This window comes from Castor canadensis, chromosome 7 (assembly GCF_047511655.1).
Source record: "Castor canadensis chromosome 7, mCasCan1.hap1v2, whole genome shotgun sequence".
Taxonomy (NCBI): domain Eukaryota; kingdom Metazoa; phylum Chordata; class Mammalia; order Rodentia; family Castoridae; genus Castor; species Castor canadensis.
In genome coordinates, this window is record NC_133392.1 from 154,517,081 (window position 1) to 154,526,974 (window position 9,894).

Consider the following 9,894-nt stretch of genomic DNA (forward strand, 5'->3'; position numbering starts at 1 on the left):
CAACCAGAGGCTGCTCTGGGGTGAACTTAGGAACTTCCTGTCACAGGAGAGCCTGTCACTCCAGGGTTCACAGTGCAAATCTAGAAGTCAGGTGACTTTTCTACTCTGCTCACAGTTACTGGTTACCACTTATGTCCTAGTTCCCAATTTCAGGGCCAAAGAGGACAGGGTCCCCACTTTTTTTGCATGCTGCCCAGGGGAAAGACACTAGCCACTAAAGAAGCAATTAGCACGTTGGTCCCGCCCCCTTTGGTTGGTAGTACTGGCCTTGAGTTTGCAGCCACTTGTGCCACACCCCCAGCCAGCAAGTTGGTTTCAAGGTGGATGCAAAATGAAGACAAGAAAGCAGGTGCTGTGAGAGAGATCAGCAGGAGGATGGAGGGAGCTGGGGGTGGGCAGACCTCACAGAAACCTAAAGGACAGAAGGTGGCAGCCATGCTGAGGGCTGGGGCAGATGGGGTGAGGGGAGGTGCAGGGAACACTGCAAGGGAAGTGCTCATGCAAAAGCCCTGAGAGGAAAAAACATGGAGGCTAAAGTAGAGGGAGCAGAACTGGCGACATCCCCCCTTGCCCTTCTTGTTCTCCCACTCTCCAGAAAGGGCTCTCACTAAGGATCCTTCCTGAGGTCAGAAGCAACATGGTTAAGAAAGGCTTGGAGCCCCGGAGGCATCCTTAGACTCGGTTCCCAGTGTCCCTGCCCTGGTCTGCCTAGACCTCCAGCCCCCACGCCACACCACGTCTTGTCTCGGATCAGCGCTGCTCTCCCTCCAGATGTTCTGCCTGTCCTAACTTTCCCGTCACCGCCTCTCAGCTCTGGCTCAGCATCAGAGCCTCCAGGCAACTCCACCCCAGCTGCTGAGCCCCAGGACTCCGCACAGACAGCTGTTCCTCCCAGCATCTGGGCAGCCAGCCAAAATGCTCCTCTGCCTGGCTCCCTCAACACTTGTGCTCCAGACAAACGAACCTCCCCTTCCCTCCAGCTTTTCAAGGGGCCATTCCTTGCTCACCTGTGCCATCTGATCTGAGCATGCCCCTCCCCTCCTTGGCCTGGTCAGCTCCTGTTTATTCCCGGGCCCCCAGAGGTGTGCCCAGGGTTCCAGGAGCCTCTCCCCAGATTTCAGCCCACAGGCTGTGCTTAGAGAACCTCTCCCCACCCCACTCCTGTCCTGGAGCAGTGATCCAGGGCAGTCCTGGCCTTGGCTAACCAGGGCACAGGTGAACGTCGGGTCGAATCTGAGTCATCACATGCTGTCTTGTGCTTTGGACTTGGGGCTGTCAAGTGTCCCTTCTAGTGGCCTGAAAGAGACCTGGGGAAGGGCTATGGGCCAGGCAAGCTTAGCCAAGGATGGAGAAGGAGAGGCAGGTCACTGTGCAAGAAAGGAAGGAAAGTCAGCCAGAAGGGATGGGGTGGTGCCATGGTTTGAATGTGCCCCCCAAAGCCTGTGTGTTTAGAAACCTAAAATCTATAGCCAGTGTTGAGAGGTGAAACCTTCAAAGAGGTGATTAGGTTAAGAAGGCTCTGCCCTCAACAAGGGGTTCGTGTCACTATCTCAAGAGGGAGCAAAGTCATTATAAAAGTGAGTTCGAGGACTGGAGATGTGGCTCAAGCAGTAGAGCGCTGCTTTGCAAGGGCAAAACCCTGAGTTCAAACCCCAGTTCTACCTGAAAAAAAAAGAAATGGAAAGATAGGAAAAAAAAAAAGTGGATTCAGTGCTTTCCCTCTCTCTTCCACCCCTGCCCTCCTTCCCTCTCCTTTTTTCTTCCTCCCCCTCTCTCTCCCTCGTGCTTTACCCTTTCTCCCCCGTCACCTTCCACCATGCTATGATGTGACAAGAAGGCCTTCACCAGATTTGGCACCATGTTGGATTTCCCAGTCTCCAAAATTGTGAGCCAAATAAAACTCTATCCTTTAGAAATCGCCCAGTCTGTGACATTCAGTCATAGCAACAGAAAATGGACTAAGACAACGAAGAACAACCAACTTTGTGGCTTACACAACAGAAACATATTGTCTCACAGTTCTGGAGGCCAGAAGTCTGAGGCAGGGGTAGTCAGGGTTGATTCTAAGGCCTCTCTCCTTAGCCTATCGAGGACCACCTTCTCCCTGTGTTCTTGTTTCTGGGGGTATGTGTCTCCAAATCTCCACTTTTTATAAGGACACCGGTCATATTGGATTAGGGTCCACCCTAGTTGCTTCATTTTAACCTACTGACCTCTTGAAAGACCCTGTCTCCAACTCAGTCATCATTGGAGGTACTATGGTTTCAACATATGCATTGAGGGTGGGCATAATTCAGCTCATAATAGTCTACCTCTGGGAAACTCAAACTATGACACCCCCTTTTCTTGCAAGTAGATTGAAAAGCCTCAAATCTGGGATAATATCTGTCTTATTGAGACTGAGCCTGTGAGGTCAACGTGGTAACAGCCCTCCTGTGGCGGAACGTCTAGTACTTGGTGAAGACCTAATGTTCAGAACACATTGGAAGAATGAATGAATGAACATGTAGGTGAATGGGTGAATGGATGGGTGTATGAGCAGATGGATGCATGGAAGACAGAGGGGTGGGTGGGTGGATGGGTAGATGGATGGGTGGGTGGGTAAATGAATAGATGGATGGGTAGATGGATGGGTGAGTAGACAGGTGGGTGGATGGATAGACAGTTGTGTACATTGACGAGTGGGCGGATGGGTAAGTGAATAGGTAGGTAGTTGGCTTGGAAGAATAGGTGGTTGGGAGTGTAGTTGAATTGACAGATGGGTGGATATACAGATGGGTGAGTGGACAGATGGATAGGTGGATGGATGGTTAAGTGGATGGATTTATGAGTGTGTGAATGGGTGGATGAGTGTGTGAATGGGTGGATGAATGAGTAAATGGGTGGATGGATGGTAGACAGGTGGGTAGATGGACATATAGGTAGATGGATAGAAGGATGAATGAATGGATGGATGGAGAGATGGATGGTTAGGTGGATAGATGAATGATGAGTGAATAGATAAATGGATGGATGAAAGGATACATAGGTGAGTAGATGGATAAGTAAGTGAATGGAATAGTAGGTGGGTGAATGGAGGGATGGGTGGATGGAGGGGTGAGTGGATGGAAGGGTGAGTCGATGCATCGGTGGATAGGTAGGTGGTTGGATCGATGAATGGATGAATGGACCTGTGGATGGATGGATGGATGGATAGATGGGTGGATAATTGGGTAGAAAGGCGAATGGATGGACAGATGGATAGATGGATAGGTGGGCAGATGAGTAGGTGAGTAGAAAGATGAGTGGATGGAAAGATGAGTAGGTGAGTGGAGGGAGGGGTGGGTGGATGGATGGATGGATGGATGGTTAGATGGGTAGGTAGATGGGTGAATTGTTGGGTGTGTGGTGGAAGGATGGATAGATGCAGACCAGGCATTTAGGGGTTTTTTTCTCTCACTCTGAGCCCCCAAACCCTTTCGTATGAATTCTGTCTCAGCACAACTCTCACTGAAGTATCAATTACATATAAGTATGTCACCTCCTCTACTAGTGGTAGTTCTCCCAATAGCTACTCACTTTCTCAAACACTTAGCAAAACCCTGGGCAGGATATTCCCTTCCACATCCCTGTGGAACCATGCACACAGCTGCATTAGGCAATCCTAATTCCTTCTATCCCCTTCCCTGTTCTCCCACCCCTTCCTACCCCACTTCCTACACAGAAAACCCTGGTGGATTTTTCAAGACCAGAGTGAACCAGACAGAGGTGGGCAGGAGAGAGCAGCTGGTCTGATTTCATGTCAGGGAAATGCTTGGAGATGATGGATTCTAGGACCCCTGAGTGGGACCTGGGCTATCTCAGAGCAGAGTTTGCTGGGGCAAAGCAGCCATATTCATTCCATCCAAAAATCCAGTGAGAACCTAGTAGGTTGTTCGTCCTGTACTCAGACTGGGGACCCTGCAGGAAGACGGACAGCTCCTAAAGAGATTTTGTGGGTCAGCAGAGTGGATCAGTGGGAGACACCAATCCTAGAACAAAGATGTTCAAGCTGATTTGGGAGAGCTACGTCCAGCCTGGATGATGAAGAGGAGCCGGTCAAGCACAGGTGGGGGCAGAAGAGGCCTGGAGAGCCCCGTGGACGTGCTCTGCTGGGGCAAGTGTCAGAGGACAAAAGTGTCAGAACCTCAGGTAGCGTCTAGAACATGAAGGGGACTGTGATGTATGCAGAGTCAGCAAGAGCGGCAGCTATCATACCTGGCAGGTGGCCATGGGAGGTGATGGGCTTTACTGAAGGCAGCTGGAGCCAGCAAGGCCCTATAAAGCCCCCTCCTCCTCCTTTCTGCTCACAGCCCTGGGAGAAGCCTTAGTTCTTGGGACAGAATGGGACACACTGCCAGGCCTCAAGCAAGCTGTGCTCTCTGCCCACCATTCCCAGGCCTTAGCATCCGCAGGCAAAACCTCTTCCTGGGCAGAGGGGAGGCGTCCAGGCAGGAATTGGGGTGTGGACTATCGTAAGGGGTGGTGTGTGGCCCCCCCATGGGCTCCCTACCATATGTTCTCCTAACCCTAAGTGCAGGACCTTAGGGCCAGAACTAAGCAAGGAGGGAGGAGCTCAGAACACAGCCATGTTCAAGCCCTGGCTGAACCACTTACTAGCAGGTGACCTTGGGCAAATCCCTGAACCCCTCCATGTCCGAGTTTCCTCTCTGGTTTCCTGTCAAGGTTCAAGTCAGGTAAAGGGCCCAGCATCATGGTTGGCTCATGCATGCTCCATCAGCACGAACTGTGGTCGTGTTATCAGGGAGTGAGGTCCCTGTCACCTAGGGTCTGGAAGCAGAGAGCTGAGGAGCAACTGCCAGGCATGTTGAAAAGGCATTACAGACCTGGGGGAGGAGAGGGATCAAATACATCTCAGCTGCTCATACTCAAATGTCTCCCGACTTCCTTCCTCCACCAACCCGCCCACGAGCCAACCCTGCCACCCAGCTGAGCATTGGTTGGAGACAGCAGGCAAAATGTCAGAAATTTCCCCAAAAGACAAAATAAGGGTTTTTATGGTTTCCCTCTGTGGTTTGCCCAGAAGCACCAGGTCAATAAAGCTCCAGCAAAATGCCCCACCCACCACCCAGACCGGAGGTGTTCAGCCGCCCTCTGTGCTGGGTCTTAGAGAAGGAAGTGGGGGGAAGGAAGTCCCCCTCTTCCTAAATTCCAGCTTCTGAGTGGAGGGAGCCTGGGAACGAGGGTGTTACTCTGTCTCCACCCAGTTTCCCTTCAAGGCTGGGGTCAGAGGGCAGAGGGCACGGAGGAAGACAGAAAAGAAGTATCTTTCTCCCTGTGGCTGAGATTGTGGGTCCCATGGAAGGTCACAGCACACTGTGACCAGACCACTCCTAATAGCAAAAGGGTTAAAACCCTGAGGAGAGGGATGTGGGAGCCAGCCCCAGCACTGGGTCTGTGACCCAACGGAAGGCTCCCTGGAGGGAGGGGTACTGGGGTTGCAGCAGGCAGAGGTGGCAGGACAAAGCACCCCAGGGGAAGGAGAGGCCTGCAAATGCCCAGCTGTGTCCACAGAAAGACCAAGGGAGAAATTGCTGGAGGGTGAGAAGTGATCTCACTATAAAAGCAATAAATGACTGCTGGACAGATGGACAGATGGCAGAGGGGAGTAGTTAAGAAGGGGAGTGGGAGAGGGAGGGTAGGTGGATGGTGATGCTCTGAGGACAGTGAGGGGAGACAGAAGGGGGATATTCTGTACTGAACTGTTTCCCTCCAAATTCAGATGTTGAAACCCTAACCTTTAATGTAACTATTTGGAGAGAGGATTTTAGGAGATAATTAAGGTTAAATGACACCATAAGAGTAGAGCCCGAATCTGATAGGATTGGTGGACTTCTGTGAAGAGGGGGAAGAGAAAAGGGTGAGAGTGAGAGATAGATAGAGAGAGACAGACAGACAGACAGACATGGTGGGAGGGGAGAGAGAGAGAGAGAGAGAAAAGAAGAAGGAAGAGATGGAGGAGGAAGAGGTGGAGGAGGAAGAGGTGGAGGAGGAGGAGATGGAGGAGAAGGAGGAGGAGTAGAAAGAGCACATGCTCCCTGCCATGAGAAGTCAGCTGACTATAAGCCAGAAAGAGCCCTCACCAAAAACCAATCCTGCCAGAACCTTGAACTTGACCCTTCAGCCTCCAGAGTCAAAGGAAAATAAATGTCTGTTGTTCGTGCCAATCAGTCTGCAGTATGTCATTATGGCAGCCCAAGCCGCAATGATGGATAGATGGATGGGGGCTAGATGGGGGGGAGAAGGGAAAGGGGGTGGGGAGTGGGGGGGAAGCTCAATGGGGGCTAATCAAGCACTGATGTCCTGAAAAGAGCACGAGCCCCCTACCCCCTGGACATCTCACTAAAAATCAACACAACGGCTGGAGACTGGCTCAAGCAGTAGAGACTAGCAAGTGCAGGCCCTGAGTTCAAACCCCAGTATAGTTAAAAAGTCAAGGTCAACACTAATGTGTTGACAAGAAAGGCCAACACAGCTCTACTTCCCCCTCTTGATGAAATTTTTGAGTTATTTTTAGAGATAGAAAGTATCAAATTCTTTCCCAAATACTTCCCTCTGGTCCTCTGTCCTCCGGTGGCCTGTGCATGGCTCCCACCACCTCTCACGGTGAGTTAACAGACCACAGGTCTAGAAACACCACCACCTCCGGGTGGCTCCAGCCACAGGCCCTGATAACCCGTGTCACCCCTCTCCAGACAGCACAGCTGGGAGGATTAAATGCTGGAAGATGGGCCACCCCCTCAGGAAACCCTCCAGACAATGCACCCACTTCTAATGTTCTCAGAGCAGGTGGGAGTTACAATGAAGCCGTCAGGTGCTCAGACTCCTTCTACCCGACACTGCTGTCACAGCTGACATCGCTCCTCCCTGGGGCCACTCTCTGCTCCGAGAGGTCAGAGACCCGTGTACCTTCATCACAGGCCTCGCCCATCTAAGGCCACTGCATGTCCCTTGGGACTTTTGATAATAACCACAGGGGACAGAAATGCCTCAGAACCCTATTCTAATTGCTCCCCTTCTCAGGCCTGAGCATTCATTTGAAGAAAGTTCCAGAAGGACATCCTAATAATCTTCTAGGAGTAATCACTGTCCTAGGTGTAGGCAGACGTTCCAGGAAGCCAGCTCTGATCAAGCAAGCCCTGCTCCTCTAGGAATCTGCAGCCCAGGTCACCCTGGGGGACACATGTATGCTGGGCTGTAACAGATGAGAACTGGAAAAGGCTTCCAGGCCCCAGAAACAAGGGTGGTTAGGGAGATGTTGACAGGTGAAGATGTGGGGTCCCAGAACCCTGGGTTCCAGCCCCACCACCTCAGCCATGCCCCAGCTCTGTGACCCACTGCAAGCTACTTAACCTTGCTGAACTCCAGTACAGCCTTATCTGCAAAATGGGACTGAGTCAGGAAAATTGTGAGCAACTGACAAAATGACACAGTGCACGTAAGGGCCTCAGAGGGTTCTCTAAGAAGCTGCTGTAAGATAAAACCAAAAGCTCAGAACTGGCAGAGTGGCCCCAGTGGTAGAGCACCTGACTAACAAGCGTGAGGCCCTGAGTTCAAACCCCAGTACTGACAAAAAAAAAAAAAAAATCTAAAAACAAAAACTCACAGAGAAGGACTTCCTTCCCTAAAGCAGTGACAAAGCTGGCCTTGCTCAGAAACAGTAGATCGGGAAAAATGAGGCACGAGAAACAGCAGCCAGAAATTTAGAGATAAGCCTTGTACTAGTGAATAGTCCAATTAAAAGCACCCAGGCACTATTTTTTTTTCCTTTTACACTTTATACAACATGTATTTTAAAAAATAAAAGCAGCTCTTTCCCTCTGATCTTGCCTGCTTGTCTAAATAATTATTATACACTAGCAACTGAGCAAGAATATCTTAAAGAAAGACACTTATCCTGGGGGAAAAAAGCATTTGCCTTCCTGTGGTTACAAAAGTGTTTGCAAAGGAAAGTAGTTTACCTCAGGGATGGACACCTGTCTGAAAAACCTGTCTTTTGTTCAAAGGGACACTTGGGGAAAACAGACATCTATGTCACAGTGACCCAAATTTAGTAAACTGACCAGATCTGGTATCTCTGGGCCCAAATGATAATGTCAAACAGTGTAACAAGCCGGCATCAGTGGCTCACACCAGTAATCCTAGCTACTTGGGAGGCTGAGATCAGGAGGATCCAGATTTAAAGTCAGCGCAGGTAAAAAGTTCTCAAAACCCCATATCAACCAATGGCTGACACTGTCATCTCAAGCTACAAGAGGCTGAGATGAGGAGGATTGTGGTTTCAGGCCAGTCTGGGCAAAACAAAATTTGAGAGACTCCCATCTCAACAGGAAAAAAAAGCTGGGTTCCTGTCACCCAAGCTATGGCAGGAAGCATAAAATAAGAAGATGACGGTCCAGGCCAGCCTGGGGAAAATGGGAGACCCTATGTCCAAAATAACCAGAGCAAAAAGGTCTGGAGGCATGACTCAAGTGGCAGAGAGCCTGCCTAGCAAGCACAAAGCCCTGAGTTCAAATCCCAGTACAGCAAAAAAAAAAAAAAGTGTAACACCAAGAATGATTAAATATGCCAAGTCCAGAACAAAGGGGAGCACTCATCCTAAAAAGAATTTTAACCAAACCCCCAACCCACTTTTTCACCATAAATACTCCATCTTAAAGCATTCATTTCACCTCTTATCAGATATGCCTCCCCCATGTCTGGCTTGGGTACTATTCTTTCTTTGCTTTGCCTTGCTAATAAATTTCTTTGCCTCTAAAATTCCTTTTTGGCAACAATATTACAAACCAGGTACCCAAGGACCAGGTAGAGGCTTCCTGTCCTTTGAGACCGCCTTGGAGTCAATTCTGGCAACAACTCCACCAGCCCTGCCCTTCTGAGACAGTCAGTCCCCAGATTCTGCAACATTAGGGACAGCCCTAAGAGACCTATAGCCAATTATGACAATGATTGCTGGCTCCCATTGTCCCCACTCACCCCCACCCCAGACAGCCATAACCTGAGGACAAAGATCCCACCTGCTCCCACCCGCAGTGCCCCACTCACCCGAGGGGCAGCGGTAACAGCACTTCCCAGCAGCCTTGTCGTGGTAGAAGCTGGGGTCTCCCGCACAGGTGGCTCTGAAGGGTCGATCCTGGAGGGTCAGAGAAGCTGGTAAGGCCAGGCAGGTCCCAGACATCCATCCTCCCTCCAGCCCCTGCTGTCCCAGGAGATCTGGCATCCACCTTCTGTCAAGGCCAGGGCCGAGACTTGGCTCATGTTACAAAAGAGAAACCAGGATGAGAACTCCTGATTCCAGGCCTCCCTCAAACTGTGCCACCACTGGCTTTCCCACAGGAATGAAGGCAATTCTGCTCAGGCAGATACCAAGGAGCCTCCATGACTCTCTCCTCCACCCCCTCACCCACTTACCCACACTCACCAGCAAATTCTCCCTGCCCTCTGCAGACCATCAGCCCCACAGCCTCCCCTGTTGCCTCCCACCTAGCCTCCAGGACGGGCCCAGGAATATAAATTTCTGGCCGACTTGTTGGTTGCAGTCTAACACACTCAGACGGATCAGCACACAGATGCGGTGGACAGTCCACTGTGGCATCTGTCCCAGGTGAACACACCAGGCAGCCAGCACCCAGATCAACAGGCAGGACCTTGCCAACACCCAGCACACTCTCCCTCATGCCCTGCTGGAAAGGCACCTGAGAACCTGACCTCTCCATCATCGATCGGTTAGTTGTGTCTGCTTTGAACTTGACATAGGTCAAACTGTTCACCGTGTTCTCTTGCAAGACTTACTCTCATTGTTGAAATAGCAACTGGGCATCTGTACCCATGGCTTTGCGGTACCACAGTGCGTGA

At 50.8% G+C, this 9,894-nt stretch overlaps 1 protein-coding gene across 1 annotated transcript in view; it reads right to left on the reverse strand.

Annotated features, from left to right (window-relative positions):
• The window catches only part of Tnfrsf8 (TNF receptor superfamily member 8), a 47,417-nt gene extending 38,249 nt beyond the window's left edge, over positions 1 to 9,168 (reverse strand). Inside the window, exon 1 of the mRNA XM_074081334.1 lies at positions 9,085 to 9,168. The gene's annotated coding sequence lies outside the window, so the exon portion shown is untranslated. The remainder of the gene's footprint in view (positions 1 to 9,084) is intronic.
• Positions 9,169 to 9,894: the final 726 nt, after the last annotated feature.